Consider the following 20,511-nt stretch of genomic DNA (forward strand, 5'->3'; position numbering starts at 1 on the left):
CCTTGTCCGAGACAGCCCGGCAGAGCGGGGCTGGATGTTCGCCGGTGCGGGGTCGGGGCCGCAGAGCCGTGCCCCGGGTTAGTGGCTGGGAGACGAGGCGGGGAGAAGGCAGCGGCGCTGCCGCGCCAAGCCAGCTTGGCAAAGTGGTAGAACTGGCACCAAATTTCTTCTCAATATGGGGGTCGATGTACGTTCCCTCCGGCGAGCGGCCAGCCTATACCCAGTCACACGGCCGGGAGAAAAGGGAGCCAGGGCAGCCGAGCAAAAGCGGAGGCTCGCTGAGGCGGGTGGATAACTTTCCCGCCGTGGCATGGGGCGAGAGGACAGCCTCAGCCCCCCCAGGACCGAGGAGAGCTCCGCGGGCTCCGGGCACTCCCGCGACCAAGGGGAACACCGCCGCCCCCCGGCGGGCCGGCAGCTCCAGGGCCGAGCCCGGGAGCTCGCTGCCCCTGCCCGCCGGGGGCCGCCGGCCGCCGCGGCGGGACGGGCTGCTCTCACCGGTGGTCTCAGTTCACCCTCCCGGGGTCGGTCGGAAGCGGAGCCCGCCTCGCCGCCCGCTCGCCCCTCTCCGGCGCGGGGGCCCGCCCGGGGGAGGGCTGCGCGTCACCGGATCTGGTGGCGCCGGCAGCGGGGCGGCGTTACGGAGCTCCCCGGGAGCGGAGGGGGCGGGCGGGGGTCCCGGGCGGGGCCGCATCGCCGCGCCTGGCTGCGGCCGCGCTGGCGGCGGCGCCGCCTCGCCTCCCCTCGCCTCGCCGCGCCTCGCCTGGCCGCTCGCCGCCGCGGAGGGGCGGCGCTGCCTCCCCGCACTCCCCCGCCCGGCGCCCCCGCTTCGTCTCCGGGAAGGGCGCGGGGACCCCCACGCTTCCCCCTCGGCACGGCGGCGGAGTTCGAGCCCGCGGCTGCGGCTGGGGTGCGATGCCGTGTTAGCCGGCGGCCCGCCCCGAGGTAGCGCCGGCGGGAAGGATCGCGAGTTGCCGGGGCTGTGGCTGGCAGCATGGGCACCGGGCGGGGGGGCGAGGCGGCCGGGCTCCCTGCGCTCCTCGGCTGAGCCCGGGGATGTGCCGGCGCCCGGTGGAATTATTTTGGAACTAGCGCGGAGCGGTGGGAGGAGGGCGAGCGGCACAGCGTTTCACCAGCTGCGAGGAGGTCGTCCGGCTGTGCTGTATAGGCAAGTAAGCGCTCCTTTTCTGTTGCCTTTTCGCTGCCTTCTCTTCGTCTCGAGTGACTTTTTTTTTGCAGCCGCTGGTCGCACACTCCTGGTTTGGAGGCACGATGGTCGGCGGCGCCAGCGGCAGTTCTCGGGGGCTAAGGTGCGGGAGGCTGGTGGCCGGGATTGCAGGGAAGCCCCGCTCCAACTCCGCCGGAGTCCGCCGCGAGCATCCCGCTGATGCGGTGCTCCGGCGCACAGCCGGGCAGGAAGCTCCATGTCCCAGCGCTTCCCACTTCTGCAACTCTAAGAGGTGATGCCTCCTTACAGGCGTTAATATAAAATTCCTTCTCCTTTGTGCTGAGCTGTAACTAAAATGTAGGAGTCCCTTAATTGCTTTCTATCAGTGCTTCTTGTGGGAAAGAGGCAGAATGCATGTCAGCCTTTCATACTCACTTATGAATTCAGACAGTGAACCCAGAGTTTTGATTTGTTTGCCTTTAACTTTTTGGTGCCCTGCCTAGTGATTTCCTTTGAGATGCTCTTGCTGTGAGGTTATGGTTTGTCCAACCTTGTTTGTTTTCTTACTTTTAGCCTGTGGATATTTATTGCTATACTTGACATAGCCATGAAAAAAAAGTTGACTGTAATTTATTTCAATGTATGGAGGACAGGTTGCAGGCAGGGGACTAATTCTGCTCTCACAGGAACTCCACTTCAAAGGAGGAGGCCCATGGGGCTGTAATCTCCAGCTAAAAACTCAGAGAGCTCAGAGTAGACCTGTCACACTGTAAAGAATGAGTTCTGTTCACTTTTCAGCAGTGATAACATAAGCTAAGCTGCCTGCTTTCCCATATCTATGAAACACCTGTCTCTGAAATGCAGGGAATAGAGATGTGAATTCTGGGCAGGTTTGAGAGAAGGCAGAACTTTAGACAGTGTTTAATTAAGTTTGCTCATATTGATTTCCTCCATGTCACCTCTATGAGCCTGAAAACTGCAATCTATTACAGTAACCTTGATGCATGTTGCGTTCTAACATGAAAGCAGCACAGAATAAAAGCATTTACACAGATTTATAGCTAAGGTCTGATGTTTCACTAGGAGCTCAGTTCCACCGACTGCGGTAGTTTCAGCAGGGGCATGGTATGTGTGTAGGAAATAACTTGCTAATGGTGATGAAAGTATAAGTTGCAGTGTTGGAAACGTGTCCTGCAGAAAATGCCAGTGTGCATGAAACGTCTGTTGAGTTTTGGATATTTCATTTTCTAATCAGTGAGATCTGAAGCAAAAAGAGTGTGTGGGTGTGTGTGGCAGTATTAAGGCTTCCCAGGTTAATGCACTTTGATTTATCAGCAGCAAGAGATCTTTTTAGGCACTGAAATACACTTTTTTTTAATAGATACAGTATTGACATGATATGATTAAAAAATGTTGGAATGTCCTTACGGTGAACATGTAACTAACTCAAGTTTATAGCTGAATGATAAAGTAAACATTTCCTGTAATGGTTGATGGAGATTATTGAGGGTAAATTGGCTGAGGGGAATGTCATTTGTTTCAGTGCAGTTTACGGATAGTGTTCCTGTGGTTCATATTTCTGACTCTCTGAAGATGCTGTGGAACACAAATAGAATAACTGTTGCTAGACAGTGGGATGCAAACCTATCTGTTACTTAAAACACTCAGCTTATTCTGTCTCCTATCAAAAAATATAGTTTGTAGCAAGGTCTGCCTATGGTTTTATTGTAGTAATTCCTTCGTCTGTTGCAGAGTGGCAGACTTTCACTAGGCATGTGCAAGGGAGGTCATGAAACACTGAAGCATGGAGTGATGTGGAATTCATTTGGGCTCTGTATTACATTAGAGGTTCCACAATTAACATAAGTAAATGCTTATGTCTGATTATATAAATAAAAAGAGTTTAAAAATTGTATTAACTTTGTCACTTCTGATTCATGTTGCAGAGCCCTCTTCCTCTTTTTCTTTTTAGTCCTTCAAACTAATCTAATGCTGTTCTCACTCTTTGCCTGGAGAGGAAGAAGGCATAACTTAATGATGTATCATTTGGCTTTTGCAGTGTCTTGTCCTATAGCTATGAGATAATCTAGTGAAGGTCTCCATCACTGAATTAAAGAACATGGTGCTCTAGACTTTCACTTACAGTCAGATTTTCACTCTTATGTGGCTGAAGAACCGAGTTTTAGCATAGTCTGTTAGAAAAAAAGTGAATGCTTCTTTTTCTGTTAGAAACTTGAAAAAGAGAAAGGTAAGACTTGAGGTCTTTAAAGATACAGTTTAGAACATTCACTTCTAGGTTTTTAATCAGAACCCTTTATCTTCACATGTTTTCTTTATCTTTTGCTTGATACTTGTCAGAAAACGTTCCTGCATAGTTATACTTTATTTTACAATGTGTGTAGTTCTTAATTTTAAAAATTCAGGAGTGACTGTCATAGGGTTTACTGTAAGGTTATTTTAGTATCCTCTTTAATGTTCTGTATCCCACTTGACTTGTATCTTTTGAATCTGAGATTTCCAAAGTACAGTATATTCAATTTTATAGTATGCATTTTTGGTTTAATACTATGGAAATCTCCATAATTAGAGAAGATGCTGACTTGATTCAGAAATATCAGGGCAAGCTCAGAAATTGTGTTTAATTCCTAATTTTTTTCGTGTTTACTCAAATATGTTTTTTGGCTTTTTGGGCATAGCGTTCATGAACTGACTGAAAGACTTGTAAGCAAAATTAAACACACCAAGAGTTAAGCAGGATTTTTCTAGTCAACCCAACCCAGTTGAGTGTGTTATTTCTATTTATTCATTTTAGATTGAATATTGAGACAAACAAGAGCTGTAGTCTGCTCTCAGTTCTTCCCTCTGAAGTGCTCAGATAATGCTTGTATTTTAGCACTGGTCCTCGTGCCTGAGCTCTTACCAGTAGTCATTGCCAGGTCTGCTTGCATGAATTGTTAAAAAGATAAGGAGTTGTAGTGAATGATAAGAAACATCAAATGGATTTAATGTGTCATGTTTCTTGGCCCTTCTCATGACTGTGCTTTCAGTTTAGGTTTCCCGGGGAGAGGGTTGAATGTGGTTGGGTTGAATCCCAATAAGAGTCTGCTACATCAACTTGTATCTTTGGCAGTATGCTGTGACACTGTCTCAGCATAATTACACAGATGAACTTCTGTATTTTCCCTGAGTTTGCTTACTGTCACTGGAAAAGTCACAAAGCCTTACTGTCGTTGCGGCCTACCTATATTTTCTGCATTCCTGTTGCAGATTTTCTGAGAAAGCATACATTAAAAAACAAAACCAAAACAGATCATGCCTCAAGATCCAGCTATAATCAACATCAGGGAATGAAGTGGAGACACAGCCAGTGAAATTCACACATATATTTAATTATCCGAGGGAGAAATTATTATCCATCTTGAGAGATTGATTTAGTTGGTGATATGTCTACTCCTTATGAAGAAGAGGAGCTACGTGATATGCAAACAAGGCTTTTTTCCACTGCACACTTAAGATGTGGCTGTCATTGCCATTTGAAACTATGAGATTTATCTTCAATAATAAACTTGAATTGGCCAAAAGAGGTGAAATGCTCTGTTGTGTGATGAGTCTGGTTTTGCAGTAGCCAAGGGCTGTGTTGTTTCCTGGGGACTTGTTCTCTTCGATTTATTAAAGTAATGAATAGAGGGAAACTAATCAAGAAGAGTGTTTGGGATAAGATTAATTTTATTAATTCTCCAGTTTACTTTGGGTAATGTTGGAAAAAACCATGGAAGTTCTTCACTGTGATACTAATGCGAGTGTAGCAGTAGTTTTGACTTACATATGTATAAATATTCTAAAAAATGGGATTGGGGTTTTGCATGTGAGGCCAAAACATGGATAAATGATACTGCTGGACACAGTCTGCTGTGCCACTCAGGTACTTCAGAGATAAGGCATGGATGATTAATGGAAGTCTCTGCTGTACATTCCACTGTGAAACGCAGGAGGTCCCCCATGCCAAAAGCCAAGTGCACCTGAACAGAGTCTTGCCCTGAGGATGGAAGTAGATGTTCCAGATGTGGAGTAAGACCTGGAGCAGAGCAAAAGTCCCACACTGGTGCTCACAGGGTACTTTTCAACAGCCACTGAAACTCCTGTGGGAGATGTGGTTGAGGTAAAGGCACTGATGTTTTACTGCTTTAGTACTGGCATGGATATTGAGTCTGTGAAAAAACTCATAACTTCAGAGATGCCATGAGTGCAGTTGATTGTTGGCTCAGTTGATTATTCTGCAGGTCATTATCATCTGGAGCTCTTCTCAAGAGTGTTGAATTCTCTGTTTTTACCTATGAAGTATTTGTCACTTGCTGTTAGATTTCAGTGTTTCTTCCTTGGTCAGGTGAGATTTTGGTTCAAAGATATGCTTTTAAAGCTTATGACATCAAGCACTTCTGAAATGTTCATTGCTTGGAGCTTCTGAGATAACATTATCAGAGGAGAAGTTTATTCATCATATTCTTCTGAAGTTTGGCTTTATTTTACTTTTTGTTCATTCTCAATGTGTTTTTTTCAAATAGTAGACAGAGTATTGGGTTTTGTGTTGGAGACGTTAGAAATTACTCCTTAAGTAATTTTATATTACTTTTGATCAAATTATTCAAATAGAATTAGATTTAAGTGTGAGCAAATGCTTTTTGAATAAAACAAAGCACATGCTTTTTCCCCCTCCACTTGTATTAAATTTATTTTAAAATATACAGCTAAGAATATATATATGTATTCTATAAATATATACATAAAGAAGTAAGAATAGGAGCACTGTTTTTGACATTCATTTTTCTTCCCCTTTCTGTAAAAAATTAAAGAATTTCATCTCATGAGTGATAGTTATCGTACCCTCTGATTCTTTCTAGGTATTCTTTCTGGCCATTTTTATTGAATTTAGTTTAAAAATGGCTCTGAATTCAACAAGTATAATACTAAGATCTTGGAAATATTTTAATATCTTTTCAAATACATAATATAGCTGTTAATATTTGCCTTACTATAAAGCACTGATTCTTAATTACAGAATTGTTTCTGAGATGCTTTGCTGTTTCTAAATATATCTTCATTCAAAATTATGTAAGGTGGCTTTTTCTAGTTTCTCTGTATGGCAAGATGTTTTGATTGACTCTTTTAACAGTTGTGAATAATGAACTGTATGTTTCAGCTTCAGCAACACAAATGGACATTGATTTTCTTTGGCTTGCTTTTGACCCCTAAAGTAAAGCCATTAGAATTTTGTTTGTAAGGGAACTCTTTACTCTCTTTCCTTCATTTTATATATATTATAAACAGCCTTTCAGAACTAATCTATGCTAATCAGATTTTTTTCAAGTGAAAACCGAGGAGAAAATCATCAGCTCTACAGTTGTCTTGCAGTTCTAGGTTTCATCACACACAGCTGTCTGCCTGTATCCATTACCAGTTGGTATCACAGCTGTATGTTGCTGAATGCAGCAGAATTCACAAACAGTTCTTCTCACAACTGTTTTAATTGGTTATTAAATGGCAAACATTTATGTGGCAGTATAAGGGTTTGGTCCATGCAGAGTGGTTGTTGTGTAACAAAACACGCTGATGCATGGGTAGAGTTCCTAACTGAAGACAGATCTTGAGTAAAAATCAGCGTCAGACCTGTGTCTCTGTGGATTTTAACATTTGGAGTGCCTTCATTCTCATTCCGTGAGTTATGTGTTTTACTTTTTTTATGAAACAACTACGTGAATATGGAATGCAGAGGTAAAATGTAAAATGTAAAAGTGGTGAAATGCAAAAGTAGTCTTTTGAAAATCAACCAGAGGAATCGATATAAAAGCAAACTGGTGTTACAAGAATCAGAGGGGTTAACATGTTATGAACAGGGCATGACTGGGCATTGCCAGGGGTGAAGTTAGTGGCAGGGCTCCCTGTCTCCAAACTAAGCAACTCCATTAATGGAAGTGCGAAAATAGCTACTCTGTTGCTTTTTCAGCTGAAGCAACTTCTCTGTCAAATACAGCGACATTCATGAAGGAATTTTATTGAGGGAAGCATACTGTAACTATGCTACAGACATTTCCAGACAAAGTGTATAGAAATCATGATAGCATCTGATGATGATCACCTCTTGCCTTATTTTAGCTCACTGAGTTAAGGAAGGACCTTCCTGGATAATTGAATGCACAAGTAGATAATTTCTTTCTACACCATGTCATTAGTCTTTCAGCTAGTTAATTCTTAAGCAACTGTGGTGATAGTTCATCATATGCTTCTTTTCACCACTTATTGTCTTATGTATTTGTGAGGTTGCTTGGGCTGTTTTCTTGGGATGTCTTAATTAAAATTGCTTAAGTTTCAGTTTATTAATCTGTTTTATGCATCAGCTTTCCTTTTCACTACATTAAATAACCTATTTAACCTCCAAAGAGAGGGCTGATCTTACTGATCAGGAATTATATTCTATTTGTTGTATTATTCTCTGTGTTCAACGTTTGTGAAGTTTTCTTGTTAGTTTAGAAAAACCCTAAACCTTCTGTTTTTTGGTAGAAGGACTAGAAAGTATTCATTGTATACTCGGATTAATGGACAAATTCTATTGTTAACAGTGATTTGATATTGCTATTTGTCACTATGCTCCTGCACATGTACGACTTACTGCCTTTTTTAACCTCTTCATGATGTTACAATACTTCTTTCTGAAATGAAAATCTCAAGGTTAATCTCAAGCATTAATTATTCTCCTCATGTAATTCATCTTGCATCCAATTGATCGCTTTCTCAAGTGTGAGATTCTGTAGTTTTTTGTGCTGTGTTTCTGTGTGTCTATATACAACTCTTTATTGAGACTAATATATAATTTATTATATAGTCTGTATTTATGAGATTGAGTCCATGATTTTTTCTCTTTGAAATGAGACTTGATTTTTGCTTTTATAGTTAACTCTACAGTAGTTGTCTAACTACAGGAAAGACATTTTTCGTGGGGAAAAAAATGTGGAAAATGAAAAGTAAAGATTTTTTGTAGTAAGTTTCCTTTTGGAAAATTACAAAAGCATTATCCAACATCTTCTTTTACTCTCAAGAACATAAAATGACATGACACTTTTTTTGCTAGTTACTGCATGGTAGTAACAACCACTATGTGTATACAACCATATGCCTTCTATACAGTTCTTTGACAGCTACAGAAGTCTGAGCCTGAGATCACCAGGAGCTGAGGTCATAAACATCTAGACAGACTGTGTGAAAGAAGGCAGTAAAATATAGTGGGCTTGCTTTTTCATTCTTTATGCTGTGATAGAGAGAGGATATGTATGACCTTGGAAAAGAGAGGATATGTATGACCCTTGAAAAGAAGAAAAGGTGAATAGTTGCATTTCTAGACAAAGAAGAGAGAGAACTGTAAGAAGGACAGAAGCAAGATGTTTGATGAGAGAGCTGCTGTCCATGTTCTTGAGGGGAAAGTGGTGTTTCCAAGACTGCAATTGTTCAGAAATCTTCAGAATTGCATCCTTGAAATACAGATCTGCTGCTCATATTCTACCAGAAACATGTTCTGTTTCCATATGAGAAATGTCTGGGTAAGGCTGTATCTGTGTCATCGTTCTCCAAAAGTCACACGAATTCCCCATATTTAAAGCAGGAACTCATGTGCAAGAATTCAGGTACATCCTTAGATGGACCACTCCCTTCTGCAGGTCCATTTGTGGATGTACTTGAGATGCTTTGGTTCTTCGGATTTCTGAGATTGGTCTCTAAGTGCATAAGAAGCAACATGAAAATTAGTGAAGTCCTCATGTTGTCTCATGTTAAGAGAGACAAAAAAGTGGTATCATCAGGACTTCTCTTTCTTTTTACCCTCCAATACATGTACATACATGTATCTCTGTCTCAAGATTAATTCTGTGATAAATTTGGCTTCCTACACATATCTGTTTTTATAATAGACTCTATATTGTTCAAAAGTCTCTGATGACTAAGTGGAGTTACGACCCTCATTTCACAATTCTAATTTCCGTAGGAAAATTGTCTATAACAAACAGCTGAAAACAGCTTTAGAGGCAATTGTAAAAGTGTAAAATTAAGATTGTGAGCTTTCTAAATACCAATTCTGCTTCAGAGAAAGTGGATGAGAAGGAGGCTGCTTTCATGGATCAAGTGTCAATATTGCCTCAGTTAGAAAGCAATACAGAAGTTTAACTTGTATTCCTCATTTTACGGCAGCAGATTTGTCTTTTTTGGATGGCAAGAAGTATCTTAGATCTTCCTACATATAAGATCTCTCTCTGCAGGCATTTAAAGTACTGGAAAAACCTCTGCACAAAAGCTCACAAAAATGATGAAGTACTTTGAAGTTTTGCAATTACAGCTAAATGTCACTTTCTGCAGGTTTGTGGCATGTAAATAGCTGGAGATGCTACTGCAGGGAAAGTTAGTCCTTTATCTTTAAAAACTACACATCTGTAGTAGTAATGTGTATTTATGAGTGTATAGACTGTTCTATGTGTTCAAAACCTGTGGTCAATACCTATCTGTCTGTTTGTCAAAGCTTTTTGTTAGCTTAAAAAGCTCTCATTACATAAATACCATCTTTTATTTGAAAGATTTTCTTAACACCATCCATCTGAAATACACTCTTGTATTTAGAAATTATGATAAACAACATGAAAGCACTCTTTTAAGTACTACAGTGTAATGCTAGTCATCGAAATTAAGGTCTCTTATACAACCCAATTATTTTCACATTACTGGGGCCCATTTTGGATGAAGATTAGAAGCAGTGTTTGACTTTTTTTGTTTTTGACTATGCCGACGAATTCAGCATAGTGAGTGCACATACAAGATGCTGTAGATTGGGAATAATTGTATGTACCAATAACATCTATCTGTGCAGCCTTCAATTTAGGATGAGGGTTCCTCTCGAGTCTGTGAATCAAATCTTCAGAATGATGTTTAAAACTCTAAAATAATGGGAAATAAAAATCTATGAAGTAATTTATAAAAATAACATGGTATTTTGCATGCAGCAGGTATCTAAAGTGAAGGATGCTGCTGCTCATAATTAGAAGGCTTTTCAGTCCTGTAGCTGCTGGAAAGGAGACACTGTGTGTTGTTCTCCGTATAGAGAAACGGTTCTTGGGATAATCCTCATGGCAGTTGTACTGCTGATTTCCATAGCAGCCTGTATGCAGTTGCTTGGAACAAGAGTGCAGGTGTTTTGTAATAGCATGGCAGGCATGATGTGTGATTGACTCAACTACTTCCTCAACCATGGAGACGATGTTCTTCTACCTCACTATCAGTTTTCATCAGGCTAGGAAGCTTTTGATTTACTGAAATACTCAAGGCAGCTCCTGAAGTGTGAAATTACTTATATGATTGTCCCTTCTGTCTGAGTAGCTACCTGGTATCTGGGGCCTTGCTGGAGTGCTCCTGTTAAAAGCTTGGGCATAATATTTCTGCTACAAGTCGGTGAACATGCCGCAGGTTGTTGTTTGTAGCAAAACTGACTGTTGGGCTGGGTGTTTTGTCCCAAAAATCTTGGGCATTTCTTCTCATTTCTTCTCACAACCGTTACTGACATGATGTCTCTTCCTATCTCCCATTTTGCATGTTCTGGCTCATCATGCCAGTAGCTCCTATGTTTGCGATCAGTCAGCACCAGGAAGGCCGTGAACTAGGTTCCTTCTGACCATCTTCTTGGGTCGTAGCTTACAGGAGAGTATGTGTTTAGTCATGGTTATTTATAAGATTCATAGTTCTGAGACTTACTTCCTAGAAGTCTGTGAGATCTTCATCATAATAATCCTATAATGTCGTGATACAATGATATAAAAGTGTATGATTCAAAGAAGAAGTGGTAAGTAGAGAGCATTTCTTTGTTGTTCATATGTACAGCCGTGACTACAGATGGCACCTTTTTGAGGTAAAGGTGTCATCATGATAAAAGTGACTTGGGTTACAAAGACTGTTATCAACTCAACTGTAAAACTTCAGGCATAACAGTTGTTTCTGTTTCTGATTACTGATACATATATACAGACAATATATTTCTCTTAAATTTCCATGAGGCTTGATTTTTGCTTTTCACCCAGTTTTTCCCTGAAGGGATAACAAAATTGGTAATTTGAGAGCAGCTCATTTTGACATTTTTGAGGATCATCCCTCGTTAGAGCTTCACACTTAGGATTTCCCCCCACAGTATTTCTGCTTTATCCTTTACAGGCTTATGACTTAACAGTGTGCTTCATACATATATGTGTGTATACGTGAGTTTGTAATAGATAAATGTCTACATATGTGTGTGAAATATGATATACTAAGTACTTGTCAGCCTGGATAGCCCTAGAATTTTTGAAATTTGTAATAAAACCATCTTTGATCATGAGAACAGCCACATTACATGGATGGATGTTCTTGTGGCTTCTATTACATCTCCGTAAAGTAAACAGTGGCCAGTACTTGTACAGGGATTGACCCTCTTTCAGTTAATCTTTCTCAGTCTGAGTACCCTTCCCAAATCTATTCAGAATTACAAGTGAGGATCATCTACCTGGCCCGTTAAATCTTCTCTTTAAATGCCTCTGCTACTTCCTCCTTCCTCACATCAAGCTGAAGCTCTCTTTTGTTTTCAAGCGTTTTGTTCAGTAAAGCCTAGTATTAGGTGCTGTATTTAGCAACTTACTGAGGCTTTTGTTCTTTCCTCCGGCCCACCACTGTCTGAATTGCCTGAAATTTCCATAATACATGTTTTTCTGTCCCATACAAAAGTAAAAATGCTCTACTTGAAAATCTGCCTTTATAACATTCAGTTGTCATCTTCTACTAGGATGCTTGCAGATGGTTTCCATCTGGAACTGATAAATGAGAGGGTTTTTTCAATGGTTCATTTTGAATAGTTTCATTTTGAAAGCTATTCGTATGAATAGCTTTATATAACTCAGAGAGATCTTAATGCCTAATTTTTTGAGTAACTGAAATTTTGCCTCTTTTTCCCATTTACATGCTGTTAACCAATAATAGAATCTACTGTTGTGTATGAAGGTATCCTGGCACAGGGCATGAAAACAGTATTTCTTGTTTCAGTAACTACACTTGACTATTTAATTTTAGGCTATTTACTATACATTTCTTCAGTGAATTTGCAGGTGCTTGATGTGAACGTTTTTAGATAACTGCCTCTAGGCAGTACACAGCAGACAAGGGCAGAATACATGGAAATTTACTTTCAGCTTGATGAAACATCCGTGTTTTGTTTATGGAGGAGTCTTCATCGTTGGACAGCAGTTGTAGCAGTGATAGGTTAGGTTCCTTGGACTTTGACCAGTTTTCATTTGTTCGGCAAAATTTGAAGTGTCAAGAGTTTAGTTTCAAAGTACAGGAAAAGGACTTCAGAACAAACAGCTTGATCAAAAGAAATTACGCATATCAGTTTGAAGGTACAGTGAATTAGAAAATGCAGTGAATTAGTGAGGAGAAGTCTTACTCTTGAACCCCGATTGTGAAGATGGAAAGTGCAGGAAGAGCCAAAAAAAGATGTGAATCCTGTTGTGCACTGGTTCTTGCCTGAGTCACTATCATGCTCGTGAAATGTTGGTGTCGGCAACAAGCAGTCCAGTGAGTGGGCAGTGCTGGATGGCTGAAAAGCTGACCTGCCTCCTCCCTTGGAAAACAGACCTCGGTCATTTCTTATACTACATACTCTCTTCCTCAGAGTTTGCAGTCCAAAAATAACATAGCATAGCAAACGAGCATACTGCTGGAAGGAAGGAGTGGTCAACCTGTCTTAACTAAAGAGGTGAGTGGGTACGGTTTGTAGGCTGCTCAGAAGCTGTGTGAATAACTGATAATTAAACTGGTCTGTTATGGCTTTTTTCAAATTGTCTTATCTGTAATGTAGTGGTATTTTACCCCAAACTTTTCTCTGTGTTATATTTTTTGTTTCTGAAATTTAAGAAAATTTCAAAACTGTTAATTTAAAGCTACTTATTTCAGCTTGTCGATGTCAAGTGTACAGCGTAGAGGGTCTCAACCATGAACTGGAGCTCTGAATTGGATTTACTCTGTGATCACCACATAGACCTGAGCAAGTCACACAAACTTCTTTTGGTTCATTTATCTCATTTAGCTTAAATTCATACTTTGTGGTCACATGGATGAGTATCTTGAGATTTCATTAATGAATGTTTACATAAAGGTTTATTTCCAGTAGTTAGAAACAGTGGAAGCATATAGTGTGCTAGCTATTGATTTACATGCATTTTTGGTTTCTCAGAATATTTTGCATGATCTCATAGAAAATTTCTGTGAACTTGGTCGCTGCTTTCTCTGATCTGTTAGGTTTTGGAAGAACATTACACAAACTGGGGAAAGAATTTGATTTGTTGTAGGAACACTGAAAATGGATTTACCTACATCTATTCTTGACATCAATTAAATTTGTTATGAAGTCATACTTGCTCATTTTCCAGTCTCTGTCTTAACTGATAAATTGTAAGGAAGAACATTTGACAGTCTTAGAATTCACATAGTGTAATAAGCACTTGAAAGAATCTCTCTGCAAGCATTCTGTCTGTGAATAGAGCCACAACTGCTACATAAATGTATTATTTTTCTACTGTAGCACTGTAAAAGGAAAATGTGGGATATTATTAGAGAGCTGTAAATTCCTAAAATAAATTGCATTTCATTTGTATTTAAAAAACCCAGCTGAACACATGGGAAGTAACCCATGTTGCTCAAATTCTGACTTAAGAAAAATTCCTTTTCCTACACTAGTATTTAATTTCAAAACTGCCATAATTCCATGGTCAAATTTGGATATGGATTTGATATGATGTCACATTTTTCCTGTTAAGAGAAAGAATTAAAATAAAACTAAAATATAGAAGTAATTTAAATGAAAGAGGGAAGATACCCTAGTATAAAGGGAATGATACTAGATTACAGAAATGGAATGGTTGTTAGTGAAAATCAGATGCTTTGATAAGAAGCCAGAAATGGGCTAGAATGACTTTACCATCAAGAAAAAAATACTCATGTTTTGGCAAGGCCTCTAATGTATGAGGCTTGTGCATGTAGAAATAATAAAAATTACTGTGTAAACAGCATAGTAGTAAGAGTCTAAGACGGTTATCCCTTTAAAAAAGAGAGAGAACTGCCCATCATAGTCCCATCTGTCCCACAGCACCTTTTCAGTGACTCATTCTGTAAGATGAATCAGCAAGCAGGTGTATTAATTGGTGATATGAGACATTAAACCACTTACAACTTATGTTTTACTATCCTTGCATACAATAGATGTCCATTAGAAAAGACTTCTAGTGCCATTGCCTTTCTCTTCCACATCTGCCTTGCTATCTTAAAGGCAACAACTGTAGTTGATATGCAGACCGCCTCACTGTTAGGGCCGTGTTTGGCTTAATAAGAAGTTATTGTTGCATAGCATTGGGGATTGTGAAATGTTTTCTCTTTAAAAGTGAAAATCCACTGTGGTATTGCATGTATTGCATTTATGTAAATAGCTCTGTGGGCCTACCACTGTAGGACCTCAATCCCTCCACAGCAGTTGGTAATTCTGCAAGCAGTGTTTTCATTTGTCTTTTTTTTACTTTGAGGTGGTAGATTATCTATCAAGAATAAAAGCTCACATCCCTGGGGGATGTGTTAATTGCCAGTTGGATTAATAATGAAGACTGTTATCCGGCTATGTGCTTGCATAAAACTTTTAGAAAATTTTATTGTCAGTACTGCTCCCTGTATGACCCATTTTGCTGCAACTGAGTATGGGCAAGAGACTACAGACTCCTAAAGGCTTTCAGAGATGTCAGACATGCAAATATTTCTCACCCATTCACCCTTGTGTGGGCATATACATGCAACATAATAACACAAACTTAATTTTCTTAAGCAGTCAAAATAAAAAAATAATGATCACTATGCCAACATGTTCTTTGGTTTTCTGTTACTCTGTGGATGTTTTGCCTACTGTGTTGTATTTCATGGAGTACAGTTTTGTGTTTATAAAAAATGTATTGTGAGTCCTAGTTAAAGCTTATTGTGGCCAAATTGGTAATTATGATACAACTGGGAAAGGCAGTTCATTAACAGAGACGGGGATATGAGACATAGGCTTCCATTAATTTGTCTGAGTACTTTTTAAATTATGGCTGGGGGACTGTGAAATTTACTTTAGTGTTCAAAAAATGGGCTAAGAGAAACTGTGATCAGTGGGAGTAGACATTTTGCAAAGAAACTGGATGGATGGATGGATGAAAGGCTTCTGCCACATAATTTTGGGCTCTGCAGTTCATCATTATTCAATCATAAAGATTAAAGCAATTTAGAGCTTAGAAGCTATGAACCAAGAGCTGCCCAACAAAATGTCCAAAAGCACAGGGGAGCCCTGGAAACTGATTCAAATGCACAGGGATAAACTTCCAGAACCCCTATTTGCATTTAAATATTTATTACCATTTTAACTTTTTATTTTCCTCTGACATATGTCTCTCTCCCACGCCAGATTTCCAGTCTTTGAAGGAATAGTAAACATTTCTCTCATAAAAGGAAGTAATTTTGTGCTCTTTTTTTCCTGTGGCAGTGACGGAGGATTGTACAGTGTAACAATTTTACTTACTGATTGGAATTGAAATTTTTTTCCACTATTGAATTTTTACTGCTTTTTTTTTCTTTTGTTTGTGGTTTTTTGTTTGTTTGTGTTGTGATACCTAACACTCCAAGGAACTTTAGACAAATTATAAAGTTTATTTATGGCTCCTACATTTTTGGGAAGCAGTTGTTCCTAGACTTATTCAGATCCTCCGACAACCATACAGTGCTCTTGAAAATTAAATGTAGCATTCACACCTTCATTTTTAAACTCTGTTAAACAAATTACCCTTAGAACTGAGGGGAAAAAACATCTCATTGCTAGCAAAATTGGCACAATTTGTAAACTGGCTTTATGCTTTCTCTTGGTTTCTGTTCAAATGAAAAGTGTAAAATATTTTTGTCTAGCTGAGTGTATTTTCTATAAAAAGACTAAATTTTCAGTGATAAATTCTAGTAAAATTTTTCTCCTGGCAAAGTATTAGTGCATGCATGCTACAGATCCCCAGGAAACTGCGAGCTTTATGTGAATTGGACTTGGGAATACTGAAAAACATTTGTTCATAGGCATTTTTGGAAGTGTAAACCCCTGTATGTCAGTATGGTATGTGCTTCAGAGATTTTTCATAAACTCCAAAAAGAAGAGAATTACCCAAATATATCTTACATGTTGGAGTAAAGAGCCAAAATGAAAGCTGAAAGATACATAGTTTACCTTGGCTGTTTGAGTGCTGTGTAAGAACTTAATGCAAATCTGTAACAAAAAAAGTGAGGAATGTGGTCATGTGCACTGTTTTCATACGTTCTAGGACTGATGATCTGAAAGGCTAATTCTGAACAAATAGTAGGATCAGTATGAAAAAAAATCTTGTAAGCGCATCCACATAATTTAAAAAATATCTTTTTAACAGGAAGACTTTTTTTCATGTGCAGTACTAAAACACAGTGGTGGATTTACATCCCTTTTATGTCTTCACAGAGGACCCTTGGTGGTCTAGTGATTAGGATGCAGCACTCTCACCACCACAGCCCGGGTTCGATTCCCAGTCAGGGAAACTCCCCCAGGCAGATGGAGCTCGTCAGCCCTGTGAGGCCATCCATCTAAGAGAAGGTCACTCTAAACAAACCTACGTCCTGAGGACCTCACTGCCACTGTCCAAGCTTGCTCGGCCCCAGCAGATGAACTTTAGGATTAAAGGGTGGGCTCAGTTCAGCGCACACTGTGTCTCACCTAAAAAATCCGCTGCGCAGGCTCGAAGGGTAAAGACCTTTCCCAAATCTTCGTTCGCGAAGACTGGCCATGACTGATGTCTTCACATGAGTAACCTGTTTTATTGATTATATAATTTATCTTTACTACATTTTTCATTGTCTTCTAGTAACTCAGCGTCCTTTATATTCAACTAGAAAAAAAATAGAAAAATAAAAATTACTTTTTCTGGGGGCATCAACCAAACAAAGGAGAACTGTTATTCTATATTAAAGCAACTTCTGTTTATCAAAGGTTAACAAATAACTACTCTAGAGCTGGAAAACAAGTCAGACAAGTTTATATCACAAATGCAAATAGTGAGGTATGTCTAATAAATTTGGAACTCAATTAAAAAAGATAAACTGAGTTCATTGGGTCTGAAGCCAAGAGCATTGCTACAAGGAATGTATAATGCACTGTGATATAATTTTCAGTGGTAGCTTTATGAATAAGAGGATAGAACATATTAACATTTATGCCGATGGCTAAGACTAAATTGAATTATCACTGCATTAACTGGAGTAACAATTTTACCCTTTCCCTTTTCCTTGCAATTATTAGAAAATTATTTTCTTTGGAAAGAAAACAAAACACATTATTACAAATCAAGTATATTGTTCCGTCTTTAACTATAATGAATATTCATTGGTTGGTGTGGGTAATTATCTTTTTAGAAAACACAGATTTATTCTGTGAAATCTGGCTTACAGTGTGAAAAACCTGAAATGCAAATATGAAGCTGAATGATGATGGCATTGGTCATTTTTAAAAACTCTGTGCTAAAACAGGTTAAGGTTGATCAAAACCATCTGTTTGATTTTTGTTCTCAACTGCAGGAATTTACTAGGATTCCTCTTATGACTTCCTGACTGTTAATTAATATAGAAAACTGTGCCTTTATTAAGTGACATTAGGATATCACATTATTATAGTAGTACCTTGCACTCAGCTGCACACAGTGTTTTGTGCCTATAATGCCAGATGCACTGCTCTGCACTATGGACCATTAGAAACTGAGAACAAGCAGAATTATATCCAAGAGCAAAGCATCATAGAATCATGGAACAGCCCAGGTTAGGAGCAACCTCAAAAGATCATCTGGTCCAACCTTTCAAGAAGTCACAGTCTGTTTTATCCCTGCTGTCAGTTTCTGTGTAGGTACTAAGAAAACATATTCTTGAGAGATCTCATGACTGATGAGGTTGAGTAAGCTTCTGTAATTGAAGAATGAAGCCTTAAGTAAAAAATAGCACCTAAGTACTGGAATAAGTAGTATGATTGAGCTGAATTTGCTTCCATATTGAAACCGAAACATGCACTCTTAGTGCTAAAACTCAGAAAAGGTTCTTCCACCTGACCATTACTTTCTGAACTGGAATCTTACAAACAATTATACCTGAATAGTTACAGATATTCTGGAGTACTTACATTATAAGTGACCACATTTGTTAAAGAAAATAAAAGGTTAATTTTTACTTCAGGTAATACTTAAAGCTTCATCATTTTCTGAGTCATGCAGTTTTCCTCTTGAGGTGGTATGTTTATCAACAATACCTAGTTGTCTATACTTATCTATCTTTACAAGCAGATTGTTTATATACAATTTGAAGACTTTCATTACCTTCTTACTTCTCTTTATTTTTTATGCTGTCAACGGTTTATGCTTGTCTCGCCTCCTGCCATCTTCCCACTCATAGGTATCCTACTATTTTTTCTCCTGAATTTTCTTTGGTGTTACTGGTGTAACAGTTTTTACTTACTTCTTTTTCTTCTTTTACTCATTTCTTGTAACTTAACATTGTCTCTCTGCCGTCATTCAATTTTTTTTTTCTTCTTGGGTGTTTGTAGTCATGGAAATCATCATGACTGAAAAAGATTCTTTGGTACATTGTGGAATGGCAGAATTTCAGGTGTGTTTTCACAAATGTAACTGTGAAATAGTGAGCAACCTAGCTCATTAAAGAACTTCATCTCATCAAAGAATGTTAAACAGCTGTTTTCAGCATTATCAGACTGAAAAAGAGAACTGGTCAGCTAGTAAAAAATTATGTGTAGTGGGCACTATGAGTATGGGTGAAAAAAAAAAGTGCACACTAGGAGCTCATTTGTGATGGGCTTCCACCCTTCACAGAGCCCCTTGATTATAGTTCCTGTTTATACTCCTGTGTTGTGAACCTCTAGTGATCTTTTGGAAGCTGGCAAGGGTTTTTCTGGCATGTTGAGAGAATGCTGACATCCAGGAAATTCTTCTTTTATTTTCTGCAGCCTTTGTAATTTTTTCTCCACTTTTTTTTTTTAATCACAGAGATGGACTTCATTTTGCTTAATGAAAAGTGAGACTTGAAGGGATGGGCCTTAATACACATTAGACCGCATTGTGGAAGAAATCTTCCTTGCCAGCAGATGGTCTTCTCCTACAGATCTTCTGCTCTGATAAACATTAAATCTCTGCTTATAAGGTGCTTATGAGCTTTAAAAGTTGATTTTTTAAATTTATTTTACATTCTATTGCAATATGTCCCCAAGAAGAGCCCTATTTATTCAGTTCTCTTAATTGCAATACTTTTTTTTACTGATTTGATGTTGATGATGTATGTAGTCACAAAGGGTCAAAGCAGGTGTTAACTGCCATAAGGGAAATGGGGTGCAAAGCTGACACCAGAAAGGCAGTATTTAAGGTAGGGGCTGGTCTGTGGAGGAGGTAGTGGTGGTGGTTGTGTTACTCTGAGTTTGCAGGCGGCAGGAGCAGCGATACCAGGAGAGCAGCATGTGCTGTCACTGTCCTGCTGCCTTCCTGGCCACACCTTAAGAATGAGAGGAAAGCCATCTGGTGGGAGCTATGTTGAGGACACCGTAGGCATCAGGGCTGTTCATGCCGGCAGTGGCTCCGCTGGCTATGCCACCCTCCTCATCCAACCAGCTTGAGTGCAGCATGGAAGTGTCACATGTAGCTGGTCTCAACTTCACTGCTGTCTGCCTGGCTTCCTTCGTCACCAGGGTGGCTGAATGTAAGGACTTAGTCCTGATTATACATTCACATGCACCATTGCCTGCTTAAGTGATAGCATTTGAGTATAAATCAGTGACAGGCAAGTGCTCCCTTTGTACAGTAAGATAATGTTGGCCTTAACTCACAATTAACAGTCCTTTCTTGTGCTCTTATCTTATTCTCTGTATTTTCTGGTTATACTGTAAGGTGTCCTTTCAAAACCACCTGTCAACCTAAGCAAAACAGAGATGATAAATTGTCTAATGTCTTTTTATGTACTATTTGACATTCTGTTCATTTAAATAATTTATTAGCAGAGAAATTGCAATGAAAGGGTGACTCTGGCTTCTTCCAAACATTGATCTTGACAATTTACGATCTTTCACAAAATATTTATCTTGTATCCAAGAACAAAAATGAACCAAGAGACAGATTTGATATTGGATCAGTGGGTTCCCTCCCCTTTTACATGTTTCCTCTGTAAAA

General features: G+C 39.4%; 1 protein-coding gene across 4 annotated transcripts in view; it reads left to right on the top strand.

Moving 5' to 3' along the window:
- The first annotated feature begins 758 nt into the window (after positions 1–758).
- SNTG1 (syntrophin gamma 1) overlaps positions 759–20,511 on the top strand; it is a 342,205-nt gene continuing 322,452 nt past the window's right edge. For 3 of the 4 annotated variants that reach the window (XM_027638780.1, XM_027638782.1, XM_027638783.1), the window contains exon 1: positions 759–1,172. The gene's annotated coding sequence lies outside the window, so the exon portion shown is untranslated. The remainder of the gene's footprint in view (positions 1,173–20,511) is intronic. The other variant, XM_027638781.1, reaches the window with a different exon arrangement.

The sequence above is a fragment of the Corapipo altera genome, unplaced genomic scaffold (assembly GCF_003945725.1).
Source record: "Corapipo altera isolate COAL_440 unplaced genomic scaffold, ASM394572v1 49, whole genome shotgun sequence".
Lineage (NCBI taxonomy): Eukaryota > Metazoa > Chordata > Aves > Passeriformes > Pipridae > Corapipo > Corapipo altera.